Source organism: Suricata suricatta, chromosome 1, assembly GCF_006229205.1.
Source record: "Suricata suricatta isolate VVHF042 chromosome 1, meerkat_22Aug2017_6uvM2_HiC, whole genome shotgun sequence".
Lineage (NCBI taxonomy): Eukaryota > Metazoa > Chordata > Mammalia > Carnivora > Herpestidae > Suricata > Suricata suricatta.
Window position 1 is genome coordinate 150,054,081 of NC_043700.1, and position 18,155 is coordinate 150,072,235.

General features: G+C 37.0%; 1 long non-coding RNA gene across 3 annotated transcripts in view; it reads right to left on the minus strand.

Annotated features, from left to right (window-relative positions):
- The window catches only part of LOC115296981, an 87,208-nt gene that overhangs the window by 14,759 nt on the left and 54,294 nt on the right, over window positions 1–18,155 (minus strand). The window contains exon 7 of one of the 3 annotated variants that reach the window (XR_003911191.1): window positions 4,407–4,483. The exons of 1 other annotated variant lie outside the window; for it this stretch is intronic. This is a non-coding gene — a long non-coding RNA (uncharacterized LOC115296981). Of the gene's footprint in view, window positions 1–4,406; window positions 4,484–13,337; window positions 13,426–18,155 lie in introns of those variants that run through there. One more of the 3 variants, XR_003911182.1, reaches the window with a different exon arrangement.

Sequence of the window (18,155 nt, forward strand, 5' to 3'; positions counted from 1 at the left end):
TATAATGGAATACTACATGGCGATGAGGAAGAATGAAATCTAGCCATTTGTAGCTAAGTAGTAGGACCTTGAGGGTGTTATGCTACTTGAAATAAGCCAGGCAGAGAAGGACAGATACCATATGTTTTCACTCATAAGTGTAACAGGAGAAACTTACCAGAGGACCATGAGGGAGGGGAAGAGGAAAAAAATAGTTAAGGAGAGGGAGGGAGACAAACCATAAGAGACTCTTAAACTAGGAACAAATTGAGGGTTGTTGGGGATGGGGAAGAGGGGACAAAGGGCTGATGGGGGTGGGGGAGAGGGGGAAAGTGGTGATGGGCATGGAGGAGGGCACTGTTGGGATGAGTACTGGGTGTTATATGGAAACCAACTTGACAATAAATTATAAAAATAAATAAATAAATAAATAAATAAATAAATAAATAAATTTGATCTAACACTTGCCAAACTTTTTGACACAGAATCTCTAATTAAACTTCCATCCTGTGGCTCTGGTATTCCACAGCACATACCTGGAGAACTACTGAGTTAAAGGGTTAAGATATAAAACTTGCCAATGTTTTCAGGGAACAATGTGCTCGCTTTTTGTTCTTCCCAGCACCAGCTTCCATGTGATTTTTTATGTTATGGTGGCCTTGAAAGTGTGAATGTCAATTTAATCAACCACAAGACATATTAGAAACAAATACATTGGAGCCTTTATAATGCATCTGGATAATGTTAACTTGATTATAAAGCAATATGGCCTTATAATAGGAGAAAATGTAAGCTGCTCTATTATGTTTGGAAGAAACTAAAGGGATTTTAGATTTTTACATGAACTATGTTTATTCACACAGAAATTTCAACAGAAGAAAATGAGGTAACAGCACTTTTATCATCATTTATTAGTTCTGAGAGAATAGATTTGACGTCTCATTCCATTAATGGGAAATTGATGACAACGAAGTCACCACTACATTTCTAGACTCTCAGTTGCTTGCTAACTTCCTTTGATTTTATTGGAAAAATCTAGAAGCTCCATGAAACTTAACAAGAGGCACAGGCCATTATTCACAAATGCCTGGGAATCTGTGTGGCAAGGTGGCAATTCTGAAGGGAGTGGGGGACTTGGTAATGACTGATACTGGCTACCAATCAGAATAAAATGATGCTGAAACCCAGCCCACACAACGCACAGAAACAAAATCTTTTTTAAAAAAATTTTTTTTAATTGAGAGACAGAGAGAGACAGTGCAAGCAGGGGAGGGTCAGAGAGAGGGGGAGACACAGAATCGGAAGTAGACTCCAGGCTCTGAGCTAGCTGTCAGCACAGAGCCCAACACAGGGCTCAAACCCACAAACTGGAGATCATGACCTGGGCCGAAGTCAGACGTTTAACCAACTGAGCCACTCAGGCGCCCCACTAAGTATCTAAAACTAAAAATAAAACAGTTAAACATTCAGGGTAAATTTTAGGCTAATATCTGAAATATTCTAAGGCAGGGAAGAATTCCTTAAGCGAGAAACACAGAAATCGTGGTGGGAAAATTAAACATATTTGACTACATTAATTCTACGACTATATAGCATTTTATGTGAAAAAACATATGCCAAAAATCAAAATAAAAAGACAAATGAACATGGGGAAATCTTTGTAACATATATAAGACCGAGGATTAGAATTCTCTTATATATAAAGAAGCAAAGAAAATAGAAGGAAATGGAGAGAAAAAAATCCAACAAGAGTCTAGGGGAATACAAATGGCCAATAAACATGGAAATGTACTCCATCTAACCACTAAGTAGGAAAATGTAAATTATATTCAAAATAGCACTTCTTTTTTTCAGAAATGGCACTCTGTGAAAGGTCAAAGAGGGCTACTGTCCAGGATGAAAGAAAACAAACACAGTTCCATAGTTTTGGTGGATGTGTAAATAGCAGGAGCATTGCACCTAAGGATGCTACAGCCTTTTGGAAAGTTATTTATAATGTTAATTAAAATGTATGTATTTATTTATGCCAGATATTCCAAATGCCAGATATCTATGCCAGATAAATATGCCAGATCTACCCTATTAAGGAAAAAAGGCACTGGTACATAAAAATATCTCTATGAGGATGCTTAATGTAGCAAAGCATTGTTGTTTATTGTTGGAAACAACAATAAAAGTGGAAAACATGTATCTATCAGTACGAAAGGAAATTTATGAGATTATGAAATCATTTGTTAAATCATCTGGTTCTGTGTCTACCTACCTGAAGAATAGCCCCAATTCACTTCATGAGGGCATTAAGTTACCCATCCTGCTGACTATCATATTCCCAGTGCCTAGAACAGTGCTGGATATCATATTCCCAGTGCCCAGAGTTAAACAAAATATAATTCTGAAGAAGAACATACTGTATTTCAGTTTTGTAAAAATATGGATAAACATGGATATATGCACATAGATATTTTTATATACATGTATGAAGTGTCCATGGAAATAGGCATATAAACATATAGCCTTGACTGTTTGCATTGGTATTGTATTTAAGGAAATGGGGAGTGGAGAGATTAGCTTTCCTTTTACAAATGCTTCTCTTTTTACACTTGTTATAACAATAATGCATTTACATTAGTAAGTTTCATCTACTATAACAGAAACTCTAAAAGGAAAAAGTCTAGAGGGCTTATTAAAGAGAATTGATAAGAGGTGATATAAACAGGACAATTCAAATGATATTCTTTAGGGATCTTTTTTACAAGCCCCCATAGGATCGAACAGTTCCACAAAGACTAGTTTAAACAAAGAATGATCTATACCACAGAGTTGATGAGCAAATGTCTGGCTGCTACTACAGATTTATCAGGGCACCCTATTAAGGTAAGAAAATGAGCAAGAAAATAAAAATATAGATCATCCATCCTAGATAACACACAAAGAGAGCCACCAAGGCTGTGCAAGTGAATCCTTGTTCTATCTATTCATCTCTGCTGCTAATTACGTGAGGATTGGAGATGAGTTAGTGTCTTACATGCTGGCAGTACTATGGCCGCTGTGGAGAAAGGAAACACAGCACACTGAGATTACCTTAGAATGGAGAAAAGGGGTAAGATAGAGGAGACAGTCTTGGCTGGTTATTTGTTGCTCACTGCAGAGATGAAAGACACATGTTTGGAAAAAAGTCAAAGAAAGAGAATAAATAGGCAACTCAGATGTTGGAACCTCTTAAAAAATAAGAAGCTTGGTAACACTGCTTTTGGACAGAATAGCAATTAAATAGGGACATGTTACTTGTCCTATAAAATATTGAATCATTTTAAGAAAAAACTAAAAGCAGTGCAATGTCTCCATATCAGAAAAAATGTGGACAGATTTTTAAGTGTTTTAGAGACAATATCTTTGGGAGTTCAATTTTTTACTTAGTAGTGCCAAAGGGATAGAATTAATCTGTTCTAATTAAAAATCACCTCAAAAAGATCACTGCCACTTTACTCCAATAAAAATCGTGTCATAAAAATACAAATTAGAAGTAAAAGTTGAAGTGCATCATTCCCGTATAATGTTTTTTATTTTATCAATAAATTAATGTTGTTAATGTCATTCATTTTCCAAGAAGATGACATGAGAATTTATGCTATACTTTGAAACATTCTGCTTTCATCTTAGGAGGAACTGAGTTTAAGCTTTGAAATATGTATGCTTTATCGTGGGCTTCTAGCCAAGGTGCACCTAATTAATCGGAAGATCAAATGTGTGCTCAGTGGGAGGCACAACTACAAAACCGCAGGTGGTAGCCAACGGCTCCATTTAATAAAGGTTGCACAAACAGAGTGCTGTGCTAAGGCTCCTGTCACCTGTGTGCGGCTCTTCTGCCATTTTGTCATTGCCATGAGTACGGTTACTGTGTCATAAAGAGATCTCAACCTCATTCTACCCAAAGTTTAACACTCTACTCTGTAGAGCAACTCCATAACATGCTGGAGGATATAAAATCTGTTTGTTTAGCTTTTTGTGATGATTGTTATTGTTGAATTTATTACTAGCTTGTCCCAGGAACATAAAAATCTATGATTCTGTTAAATAGATAGGCAGTGTTGGTAGTTAAGGGCACAGATTTTAGAGTGAAATGGAGCTAGAGTCAATAATAAATTATCTCTGCTAAATATTAGCTGTGTGATATCTATGATGTTAGTCTCTCCAAGCTCCTTTTTGCTCATCTATAAAATGGGAAGAATACTATCTACCACGCAGGTTGCTGAAAGGATTAAGTAGGATAGCATACAGAAAGTCATTGTATATAGAAAGCATTCAACAAATGGTAATGAAAAAATTGGAAATGAGGCAGTAGGGGGTAGAAGAGTCATAAATTCTCTCCAGATGAAGGTTTAAGAATGCCCAGGCACTGTAAACACATTTTTACCATGGATTTATTTCCTAAGATCATGATGCCTTAACAGTCCCAAAGGATCTATTTCTCAGTCCTCTATATTCATGGAAAGGTTTGACAGATCTGGAAAAACAAGCAAGTGCTTTTTAGTGATTACTCTTGCAAGTGTCTGCTTTGGTGTAAAGCTATTTAATGTCTATTTTCATTCAATCAGTAAAAGGTATAATGATAGAAGAAATAGAAATGAGAGAGTATGCATTGTCATTCCGTATTGAAAATTAGTAAGGATCTAATTGATACCAAAGTCAACAACAAATTCTACCTGGGTCACTAGGTTAAGAAAAAGTTACTAAAATTCAACCTGTTCTTAGTTGCCTGTCAGAGGGCTCAGTACTCTGTTTTTATGCTCTATGTGTTATGAAGTCAGCATAAGAAAGACCTGGAATCGAATTCTGACTGAATCAATGACTGTAGTCAAGTCATCTACTTTAACTCATCTGGACTTCAATTTCCACACTACAGAAGCAGGGCTATAATATTACCTCATTTGAGTGGACCATAGAATCTGCATATGTAGTGATCTTCTTGATGATTTTTGCACACACTGAAGTTTAAAAACCACTGCCTCACAGTAATGCCTTTAAGAATAGTAATAACAAGTAAAGTATTTCTAATACCCAAAGTGAGTGAGTTAATGTGCCTTTACTGAATCATTATTCTGGATACACTTAGTATCTAAATCCTTTACCATAAGTAGGAGAGCTTGGCATATATGATACACTTTATGATGTGCGCATGCATGCATGTGTGCTAGTGCACACATGAGTTTATGCATGTGTGTCATCAGCAAGATGAAAGAAGGAAGAAGGCAGGAAAGAAAGAAAACAACCACATGATTCAAAGTGGATTTTTCCATTAAGTGACTGTTGGCTGTAACCACATGATAACACTTGTGAATATGATACTAATGATGCAGTTGCCTAATGAACTCGACACAAATAATGCAGAAAATTACAAATAATACAGACTCAACTACCACTGAATGCAAGCAAAAGGCAATGGAAGATATAGCATGCTTCATTCTGTTATCCCCATTTCTTCTATTGAGTTAAGTCTAAAAGCTAGAGAAAATCCCTTTCCAGTCATTTTCCATGCCACCTGAAAGGTATACCACTCCCCCAGATTTTACGACTCATCCCAACTTAAGGGGCCAATAGCTACTTTATGTTTATATAGCCCAATTTCTACCATGAAGGAGCCAAAGGCAGCCATACTAGTTTGGGAGTGGGGGGAGTTAACTTGTCCTACATGCTTACTAGAAGTGAGATTCAGTGACAGACATTTTTAATACATATTAACTCCATTTATGACTACCCTATAAGGTAAGTATTATTATCCACATTTAAGGATAGGAAGCCAGAAGCTCAGAGTTCAAGAAATTCAAACAAGTTACTTAGGCTGGTAAATAACATAGATTTGTCTGATTTCTAGATTTCATGCTTTTTGAACTATCAGAAATAAAGTCAGGCAGGTCTATTAAAATAGCAAAGAGTTCTCAGTTCCAAGCAACAAATCCAGATTTGGCAGATACAGCAGAGCAGGAATTTACTAAAAGACACACGGGCAGTTCACAGAATCACTGGGAGGGCTGGAGAGCCACGCTGAAGCTTTGCAGACACAGGCAGGGTCTCATCACAACACAGAACTCATCCAGTAAGGAGACAGCCCCCACCAGAGCCAGCATAGTCACCAGAGCATGGAGCTGAGACCACTGCTTAGACACCTTGGGGACTCGCGCTCACTGCTGTCACCGTTACTCCCAAAAGCATTCCCCACAATCCCTGCTTGTCTGCATTACCAAGCTCCCAATTACTCAGCTCTTGCTTCACACCACATTGTCTCATTTAATGTATCGTGTATGCATTATTACATTTTTTCCCTCACAAGGGCTCTATGGAGGCATACTCTCATTATCCTCAATTTCCAGACAAGGAGCTGAGGTTCAGACAGGTTAAGTGATTGGCCCAGGATCACAAAGCCAGTAGGTGCTGGAGTAACTTCATTAGTGACATGCTTTAGTTATAGGGTTACTCTAGTTTTTGAATCACAAAAATCTGATTTCATATCCTGGCTTTTCAAATCCCCACTCTGAAAACACAAGTCTGGCACTGTCCATCTAATTGGTGGAGCCCAGGTCATTTAGTCATGCCTGTGGTTTGAGATGCTAGGAGAGCTAGTCTGGAATTTTCAGGTTTCTTGGTGGCGTACTGGCTTGGCCTCTCAACGATACTCATGGAAATCACAAACAGAAAGTGAGTTCAGATGTGGACAACTAAAAAAAATGGCAAATGTCTACCACAGTCTGCCTTTTTGGTTGCCCAATACCAAAACATACGCTTTTTTTCCACATTTAAACATATATCTACTAACATTTTCCCCTCCAGCATACTATGACTAACCATTATATAACCAAAAAATATACTCATCACCATTATCAGATATTGTATCTGGTGTCGAGTCCAGAATCACTAGGTGACAACAACTCTTCATCTAGGATTGTTTGATACAATTTTATTATTGCTTGCCTATACAGTTAACCACTACCAACACATTCTTTACAGAAAATTAGGAAGAAAGGGGAATGATATAAAAATGCATTAGGATAGTAAAAATATACTGCATAAGCCAGGATAAACTCAGTTACACTACAATTAACAAACAAAATCTCAGAGGTTCCATCAATAAAGATTTATTCCTCACTCAAACTACCTGTCTATTGTAGCTTAGCTGCAACTCTCTCAAAGTAGTCTTCAAAACCAATATTGTTGCAGCACCCTCTAGCTGAAATAATGTTGCTCTCATGGCAAATGGAACAGAATATACAGAGAACTATTCACTAACTTCAATTTCTGCTAGTAGTAATTTATATCACTTCTCATTTTTCACATAAGACATTAAGATAGTTACGTCTGAAGCTAGTGGAGTGGAAAAGTTTATTTTCTCTCCTCCAAGAGAAGTAGCAAATACATAGGAATAATAATACAGTCTACCATATCTACAATTTTAAATGCTGGTCACAGCAAGGAAGAGAAGACAGATGTTTCTGCATGTGGTCATAAGGCCATAATTTATATTTATTACTTCTTTTTCCCACTCCCCATTCCATCATCGCTTTGCCCACAACTAACACTTCATACTGTTAGGATTCTCTGGCTGACAGGCTTTACAGGATAATAAGGACAGGAACCACAGGGGGAAGTCTGGGTTCCCTCCATTCCTCCCTTCTCCCCTCTGTATAGCAGCAACCATATTTCAAACTTGATAATCATGATCAACCATCATAGCCAACACCATGCCCCTTTTCTGCCTGTTCACCAGTGGCACAAGGAGCTCAAAATATCTTAGCTTCCAAGTAGAACTCCAAGTGGAAATATTGCCTTTGTGAGTAGAAGATCTCTAAACCTACAAAATTCAGAGTCACAGGGACAGTTGGAAAGTTTTTTATAAATGGATCAATAAGCATAATACAGAGATGTACCTCCTCCCTCTTATCCTCTTTGTGTATAGATCTGGGTATTCTGGCTACTGAAGAAACAACTCCTTGTATTGGTCACTGAGTGAGTACATAAAACACAACCTATAAAATAGTACCTTAAATTTATAAGATGCTATGTCCTAGTTGATGCTGTAGATGAATCTCAAATAAGCTATTTCATGATTCTGGATGATGGAGCAACATATTAAATCTAGTGACTATCATAGGCATTAGTCTGTTGTCTTGCTTCTTTCACTGTGAACAATTACATACTATAAAGACTATGCCTTTCTTCTTCCATGTGATGGAGTTCCCCGGTGAGAAGCAGTTTTGAGTGTAATAATACTAGCATAAAGTATTAAGGAAGACTATGAATGTTGGAAGAACATGTCAGAATAAGAAGAAAAATTAAAATCCAAAATATGTATCTATCCCAAAGAGACATATTAGTTCCCCTAATGATAGCAGGACCACCTGGGACATATCTTGTCAGAAACTCAGAATTGAACTCTGACACTAGCAGTAAGAGTAGCTAAGTAAGAATTGTTGAAGAGCCACAAACTCTGTTGATTTCAAGCATAAGCCACCATCCTCTTCACTCATAGTAACTTTTTTCAAGAACCCACTAAAAAATAAATATTAAAGTGGCTAGGGAAGAAGACAAGACAGGCATGAGTAAATCACCTTGTTCTGATTACTAAGAGCCTTTTTGTCAGTGAAGTTTTTCTTATAAACATTCACATGGGAGATGACAGAGATATAGATAGATACAGATATAAAAATAGGAGATATGGGTGTAGGTATAAATATAGATGTGGACATAGCTATAGATACTATAAACCAAGTCCAGGAGGTTCATTTCCATACTTCTTCAAATCTTGTCACCAGTCTTCCAATCTCACTCTTTTCAAACCTCTGATAACCTAGCCAAATCATTTGTCACTAAGAAAAGATATACCTACTTATCACATGACATCCTCCCTTCCTGATAAGTTAGATATTAATGTACATTATTAAACTCTATTCTCTGAGAAATTTTCTTTTTTCATTGTTTTTCAAAGCAACTACTGCATGATAATATCATAGCAGTACATGACTAAAGTCATCTATAAAATAGGCTCAAATGTTTTCTTTCTCAACCAGTTCAGAGGGAACCCACAATGATGCTATATAGAATAAGATAAAGAGTCTGAAGGGCTTAACAAATGTCCTGGGAGTTTAAATCATCTTATCATGAGTCTTAGTTTGCCATCACTACCCATTGAGGCCCAGTCCTATATATCTCACTTTCAATTGATAAAAGAGAATTTCTGGGTATTCCAAATGTATGCCTTGTGATTCAGGTAACACACATTTCAAACTGGGCAGCTTGCATGCCTTGGTCACCTCGTGTCTTTGGTCAGACTTTCGTCTCTATCAGGGTCCATTAAAAAAGCAAGATCTGTTTTTCAAAGAGACAGTACTTACTTACTGAAAAGAATATGGCTTTGCTCCAAAACTCTAGGTATTTCCAGTCTGATTCTTCTATCTGCCACAAGCTCTAATGAACATTTCAATTTGTTTCAGACACTTTGACCACTACTGATTGGATCCACCAACTAGTAAGAGGTGAAAGAGTTGCTTATACTGCAGTTTAGACCAGCTAGAGACATGTCTTTTGCTCTAGACACCATAAAAAAGCTAGCAGCTTTTGTAAATGAATCCTATGTGGCATATATTGATTCCCAAAATGCAAAGAAGCCCTTCAAGCATTACTTCTTTATTTTGTTTTATTGATGAAGAGAGAAAAGTCTAGCAACTCACCTTTTCAATTTGAAAGCATTTCCAGACATGTCTCAGACCACTAGAGTTTCAAAAGTTTCACTGAGATTGTAGACCCCTCTATTTTGAGAGATTCTCTTTGATCCTCTAGCAGTTATGTATCTTCTCAAGGCATCTGCTCTACAGGTCCTACCAGCATCATGCCATTAATGTAGCACGTCAACATGATTTCATGTGGGGTAGTTGGATAATAAAAGTCCCTGAAAGCTAAATTATAGCACAGAGCTAGAGGGTTGATATATCTCTAAAGCAAAAGTGATGAGGGCATATAGTTATAATTATGAGGTAAAAGCAAACTTCTGGGTACAGACTATGTATTGAGACAGAGAAACTAGTGCAGCTAAAACCTTCCAACTCTGCCATCCATCATCCAGACCAGACATCTGATGTAAGGCACCTAAAGTGAGGAGAAATATGTTGCCTGCTCTTTTACTTCTGTAACTCTAGCATGCTTTGGGGGACAGATGGAAACACGACAACTTCTAGAATTCCTCCTCTCCCTCTTAAGTCTACTTTCCCACATGGCTGAAGGCATGTAGAAAGAAAGTGTGAAGAAGCAAATGCTCTCTTACTTAATTCCCCATGGTTTCAGTTCCTCCTTGGTGTCACAACTTCCCTTAGTCATGACCTCCATGTGGTAGGCATCCAGGTGCCGGAAAACTTGTATACTGGTTCACAGGTATACATTCATCAGAAAATTGCATAGGGCTGCCTCACTGCATATTTCTGTATAGTGAGAGATGAGGGTCTGGCTCAGTCTCTTCCACTCGACCTCAGTATCCTCCATTTATAATATAGCCCACCCTCGCTTGCTGCTGGGCTCCTTTAAATATGGTTCAAGTGGTTCAAGCCCAGCAATTTCCTATGCTATTCTATTTACTTCATACATGGAAAATGGAAATATTGCACTACCAAATTTGGGGAGTGCAGTTCTTCTCCAAGGGCTTATGAAAACTCTACCAAGTCCCTTAATATTGGTGTCCTTAAACTCCCCAAGGATTCACCTAAAGACTCCCTTCACCAGGCTTTGGGCAAAGGTAAGCACGTGACCCTGCTCCTACATTGCAACCACTGTTCCAAGGCTGACCCTGAAGGCTCCTTCTACCCTCTCCCTACTTTGTATATGGACTAATAATGGTGGCTCATGGTAATTCTAAACTCCTTATTAGGCCTTGTAGACATAGAAGTCTGGCCCCAAAGTGGTAGTTTATTCGTTGTTTGGTTGGTTGGTTTCTTAAATGTGGATTACTTAATACATGTTATTTTCATCTATGGACCCTAATGCAAATTCCTGGGCAACAGGAAGTATCCTTTTACAGAGAAAGACAGGTAGACAGAGGAAAGAACCATAAAGCTTTTATTGCATAAAATTGGATAATTCCAACAAAGCACCTAGATAAAAATTAAATGTAATCATTTGGGTTTTTATTATAATATCTTAGCACTATTAATAACCAAGATTTAATTTGTTCTAATATTCTAAGGTCTTTAGATACATCACTTTACCCTACCCAATTAAATGCCATTAATTTTATTACCTCCATTTTACAGATAAAGAAACTGAGACTTAGAGGAATTAAATTAATTTCCCAAACAAGGTCAGACAGCTTTCCCTAACAGCAAATGACCACACAGGGCCTAAACTCCAATATCCTGTCAATTGTCTCTTTTTCTCACAGATTTTTTTCCTTGCTTACTAATGTAGATTATTTTTAACTTCAACATACCACAGAAGTGCTAGGGGGCAGAATTCCCAGCAACGCCCATGAATTTTACAAAAGACATGGTTGTATACTTTGAATACATTTTTTTCTTCTCTCTTCCTAAACCAAAACATCTAAAGAATTTACATAATGAGATAGAATTGCAAAGTTTTGACACACAGGCTTATTTTGGGACATACTTTCTTCCTCTTTATATTCATATATTAATAAATCTGACTACATTGATTCAACTGCCTCTCTCTACTAAGTGGAGAGAAGGAAGAGATGAGGAATGAAGAGACTTTGTATCCAGAATTCCCATTGTCTCCTTAACCAATAGCCTGAGACTGAATGCTGAATAAACTTGACTTGATTTCCCTGGGGTCATCATCTTCCCAACAGCCTTCCTGGCTAAGAGAAGCCCATGGCAGCATCAAGCTCAGTAACATGACACCTGGCACACATTCTAAAACTCTTTGATTGCCCAAGGGCATACAGCATGACTTTGAATAAATGCAGATTGAACTAAGGACTACACTTTCTGAGTTCTTGGCCAAATTTGCTGTCTTTTGAAAAAGACTGTAAACGTAGGAACCTGAAGTCCCTGTTACCATTAAATCTCCCCCAAAGAGCACCTGTAACTGGAAGGCTTGCTCAAGATTTCATTTCTTAATAGTCTCATTGCCAATTCTTAAGGAGGAGAGAGGAAAAGTAGAACTGGGAATTGAAGAAATTCTGATTGGGAAAGGAGGAGAAAAGGAACCTTCATAAGTAATAACATGATTAATACACTGCAGCCTTTCATTTCTCCAGTAATGATTCTATGATCTCCACTGTTTATCTCTGGGCATAATTTTAGTTAAATGGAGCATAATCTTTAATATTATAAGGGTTGAGATGAGCATAATTCTCGCCCAAAGTTCACAGTGCAGGCAGCTGGGTACTACTTTGAAAGTCATCAAAAATGTGAAGAATAAAATACTTAAAACCATCTATTTTGTTGATTCAAGCTTATTCAACCTTTTGCTAGTGGGAGCTTTTACTATACACTTGAGTTGCTTGCTTGATAGTACTTGCCTCCAGTGAAATCCTGTTTGGGAACTCATATTCTTTTATATGCTGAGATCCAAACTGTTTTGAACAGGGCTAGCTTCATTAAAATGATTTCCTACCGTCACACAGTGACCTAAATGACAATTGACTTTTGCCTTCCATTAGCAGAATGCATTCAGATTTCATTTTCATGTATGAATGCAATTCATGCTTCATATCATGTTATTTTAAACAATACTACAATGTGGATTCATTAACAATGCTTTAAAAATCTATTTCCATGGTTAGTATCTCTTAAAGAATAAACTACAAGGAGTTCTATGCCCTTATATGTTCTAAATCTGTGAAAATGCATCCCAGCATTTAAAGATGATTAGCCTTATACTCTTAGTGCACCATAAGCTACTACAGGAATGTGTTATATAATCAGAAACAAATGTTTTCTCCCTCTCTCTGACTGCCAGATATTATACAACCCACAGGAGTAAAACTTGAACTGATATAAAAATGTCTTTCAAACATTGATTACATAGCAGCAAGTCCTTAGTATTATTTCCCAATATTGTTACACATTTTTGGTTTATCCTATCTCCTATGCTAATTAATAACTACAAACTTCTCATATCAGCCAGATGGATGACTCTAAGATTAGTCTGAAATTTAACCTCAATTAGAAATAGAAGACAGATTTTGGAAATAAATAAGAAACATTCCTTGGTTCTCCAGGTCCTTCATTTCTCCCCTTTTAGTTCGAATTTTTTTTTTTTTACAGTTTTAGAACAGAACATGTTACTGCTTCTGAACTCTTGATGAATACGAAAATCCCACAATGGGTATTTATTGCATCTAACACATGATTAATGTGGTGAATTGCATGTAGTCTCAACCTTTTAAATCTCTCTGAAGAATTATATTTCTGTCCACAGGCATGTCACTGTTAAAAAATGAGCCACCTAATAAAAGAACACACAGTATATTAATATGTAATTTCTTTCCCAGTATGAATGCTAATTACTGACAGTGCAGACCTTATGCTTGCTCCTTGATATGGATCGACTTTCTAGCTCTCTTGGTTTATATCATCGCTCTTTCCACTCTCATTCACACACATTTTCATTTTAAAGGCTCATGAAGAGAGGCAGGGGAGCTATTTAGTGTTTTTCTAGATCTAACACAATTTAGCTTGAAAACTTGTAAAAAGGGGAGGGGTGTGTGCATTCTAATGTAATTCCAGAAATTAATTTGGTTTGCATAAAAAGAAATGTCATTATGTTAAATAATAGGCCTCTTGAAAATGCTTTCTCAGTTGCTTTCTGGCAGTCTTATTAACCTGTAAAGATAATTCAGTTGCCTAACATTTTTTTCCTTTTTAGCTTCCAATTGAGCATTATGTAAATGTGGGGTTTCCACAAATTATAGGAGCTCTGAACGTTTGTTTCAATAGTTGTTTTCAATTTGGGGGTGTTTGCTTGTTTTTTAATACCAGACTCTGGTAGAAGGTAATGATTGTCACATGAAAAATATACAGTCTTTATTGTTTGACCAACCTTTATATCTCTCCCTCTTCATCAAGCTTTTATATTTATTCCACAGCCTATATCCCGCAAATTCTTATATCTCACTATGAAGAGCTTTTAATAATGTATTATACCTCAAAGGCAAATTCTTTGACACTTATTAGTCATTCAAACTACCTGATATTGAAAATATATCTAAAACTCTTTGAAGACTTACTTTAGAACTGTACTAAATTCATCTTTACTCCTACAGTGCCTAGTATGGTGTCTAAGATACACGGAAAGCTATAGGCCTCCATCTCTTCCAGCACTGAACTGTGAACTACTCAGAAATGCTTATGACCAAGTACATGACCATCAATTTAATGAATACTTAAGTTAAACCAGTTGTCTATTGTAAGTGGTTTAAAAAAATCAAACTTCATATTGCTTTGACTAACATGTACCTTTGGGGGCAGAGAATGAAGCTGACCTCATCTATTTCTAAGATTGAGAAAAGCAACAACTATAACACCTTGACCTTTCATAACTAAAATTTTAAGTTAATGGGATCAGAGTTCAGCAAATTATATCAGGGTTTTCTTTAAGGGTCAGGAAAAAAAAAAGAAAACTCATTCCAGGGATGCCCACGATTTAAAGTAATACCAGTGAAGAAGAAAAAGGCACAACATGATGCCTGGGAGCTGAGAAGACATCTACAATGCCCGTGTAAGGACCTTCAATGGCAATACTTGACAAAGGATAACACATTTAGAGTGGGGGGAAAAGTGTGTAAACTAAAAAATTTGCCTTTGAGTAACTGCACTCTTGTTCAAGTAAGGAATTAAGCCCCTGAAAATGACCATAGCAAGAGATAACAAAAATCATGCATTGATTGGAATCATGTGATTTTGTTTCGCTCTGCCCAAGTCCTTCACCCAAGTTTATTGGTTGCATCTTCAGGATGCAGGACAGTGTCTGACACATAATAGACACGCATATAAAGATTTGTTGTTCACAACTGTGCCTGCTCTTATGTAACTAAACGTGTACTTGTCATCTGTAGCTTAGATAATGTACAAATTATAGCCCTTAAAATAGTAAAGGCTCTCCTAGCCTTACCTTGATTATACACCATGATAGGAAAGCTCTCTAGTGTAGACATGACCTATCAGAAGTTGATAGGATGGTTTCAGGGTTGGTTTTTCGTTTTTTGCTTGTTTGTTTGTTTTTATTATTCCCAGGTAGTAGTTCAACTTCCAAGGGAACTTTTCACAGCAAGTTTTCCTGCACTCTGTGCTCTTTTTTCCTTGTAAGGACTAGTTGCAAGGATTCCCTGGGCCCCTGTGGGTCCCTGCTGCATGGCTGAGACTCCTCTCAGACTTCTTCCCAGTGAGTCCTATAATAACCACTCCCTTCCTCCCAGTCTTGGAAATTACCTGAGTTACTCTTTTCCAACATTTGTAGGGAAAGCTTTTTTTTCCTTTAATTTAGATATGCTAAAAAATAACATGTCATTTAATATCAGCTGCCAGGGTTCTGCTTTCCTTTATAAATTGTGAACATCTTTTGATAAACATTATCAGCCTAAAATATTTGGTTCTTAAACTTCAATAGTTAACCAAGTTAACAAGCAGCTGCCACATGATGTTCATTTTAGAATATCATCACATATGCATAATAGAATAAAATCCTTCCCCCAAAATTATCTACTTGATATAATGTTCCCAGACTTAACCTTGTAAATTCCCCCTTGAACAACACATTTTAAAAAACCAGATCGCCCTGCTCCAACCAGCACTGACTAAGTTTGACCTCCCGGTTGGTCCAATTCCCTTATTCCCCTTGCTGTACACTCACACAACACAGGAATGTTCTATAAAGCAATATCTACTGATCTCTAACTCTGCTTCATGAAATCAAGAGAAAGTGGCATACAAGGGGACAGTTTTGGAAGTAAAATGGGGAGGAAAACACATCTGAGCCAGAAATGGACATTCTGTAATAGCTGGTTCCATTTCATCATTTTGCCATCTTATCTCTTTTCCTCAGTACCAGGCTTTACACATTCTCTTACGATTTTTACAAGGTGTGCATGGTTACTTTCACATCCAGAAAGAAAAAAATATTCTATCTGTAAGGGTAGCCAAGTTGTCTCCAAATACCCACACAGGTTTGTTTGTGTTTACTCTGTCAGCAGTAAAAAAGATAATGTAAAACACGCATGGGCCATTGGTCTCCTAATACCTCTTTTTTTCTCTTATTTTGTGCTTGAAATATTTGTCTTCACCATTGTTTGGGTGTAGAAGTAAAGTGTATGTCTTCTAAAATAGCTTTTTTATTTCATCATTTTACATGCTGATTGACTGCCTAGTGTCCAGTAGTGCCGGCCTAAAAGTGCTTCTCATACTTTTTTTTTTTAATTTTTGACCTTGCTAAATCTAAATGTCTATATAGCTTGGCCTTGCTTTAGAAGTGACATTCTGGTAATTTTTAAAACTATCAGGTAGATAGATAAATAGATAATCAAGTACACAGATACAGTAAGATAGCCAGAGATACCTCACTCACCTGTTTGACTTATCCTGTCTCTTAATTCTGCCCATTTTATGGGTCCTTCCATGTCATATTGTTTCAAATAATTAAAGTCAAGATTTTTTAAAGGCCTTAGTACACTCAAGTCTTAGTTATTTAGCAGTAGGCTCAACATATCTGTTAGGATATGATGATGCTAAACATGGGAGTAAATCCAAACACTCATATTAAATGTTTTAAATTTTAAAACATTAAAGTATTATTCCATTCCTCCAGCAAAGAGGTGTAATCACCAAAGAATGACAGTCTTTGGCAGTGCACTTGCATCCTGAGAGGCATTCCCAGTAACCGAATTATGTGTTACCCTGACTGGGCGGAATGCTCTAAACATGGCTGCCCTCTGAGTGCAGAAGTGTCTACTGAAACACCGTAATCAGCCAATCTCCTGTCCACAGACTGTGGCCATACACTCTGAAGCATGAGCCCCCCTGGGCTCTGGTTGGTAACTGAATGACCATAGCACATGCAGTAGTAATGCTCTGGTGGTCATCTGAACGTCTTTTAGAGAGCAGAAGACATTCAGGTTACTCGATTTTCTCTGACTTTCACAAATGTGTTGTCCCTTTTAGGATTCTTTAATGACTCACTTCAGCTCCCTGAATCATCCTGATTGTCTGAAAATAAAAATTGCCAGACTATTTTTATGCTATTTAACCTCTTAAAAACATTAGTAGAGAGCTTTCCTTTTAATGGTGCTTATTTCCGTGTTCAGAACCCAAGTACCCAATTGATGACAATTAAACATTTTAAAGAAAGGAATAAAACTAGCTTTTTTTAAATTTATTTATTTGTAGCACTGGCTACCACAACCCGTCAGTGCTTTAAATGTAAGTAACACTATTTTTAGCACAGAACATCTGAATCTGTGAAATGAAAACATAGGAATAGGAAAAAACTCTTTCAGAGTTCATAGGAAGACAGAGCTTTGTGCTTCTTTTCAGCAAATGCCTTGTTTCCATTATATAGAACTGAGAATCAGATCAAATTTCTCTCTTTTCTTTGGCCACTAGAAAGCTCAGAGTCAAATTTGCAGCCCACCTCAACTGAATGATTTAGATTCTAGACCATTCATAACATATGCACTTTTTCTAAGACACTACCTTATTTTTCTACTTTTATTTACCCTTCATTTCAATTTAATTTTATTCATTCTTTATTTACCTTGTGGTCCTATACACTCACACACTTTAACTTGAGTTTTATAATGAGATAAGTTATGCACATAGAATCACAGACCTCTCTACATGCAAATACATAATGGGAAAAAGTGCTCAGTAATGAAACTCATACAGTGAATGGCACTCAAGCATAGACAAACTTATAAACCAAGTCAAGATTGTGTATTCATGTCTGCTGGTGGTATTACTGTGTGAGGTAATATCTAAGGTACAACAAACCTCTCTGCAACACTAGATTCAACCTGCAAGGGAGGTAGATCACTGCCTACTTTTAGGTTATCTCTGTTCATTTGGTGACTATAACCCTGAAAATTTACAGATGTCCCCCAATCAGTACTCCTAACAAAAAGAAGTATTGAAAAAAAGAGAAATGGAGGGAAGGGAGTACTGAGACTAATAAACACATGTACCAAT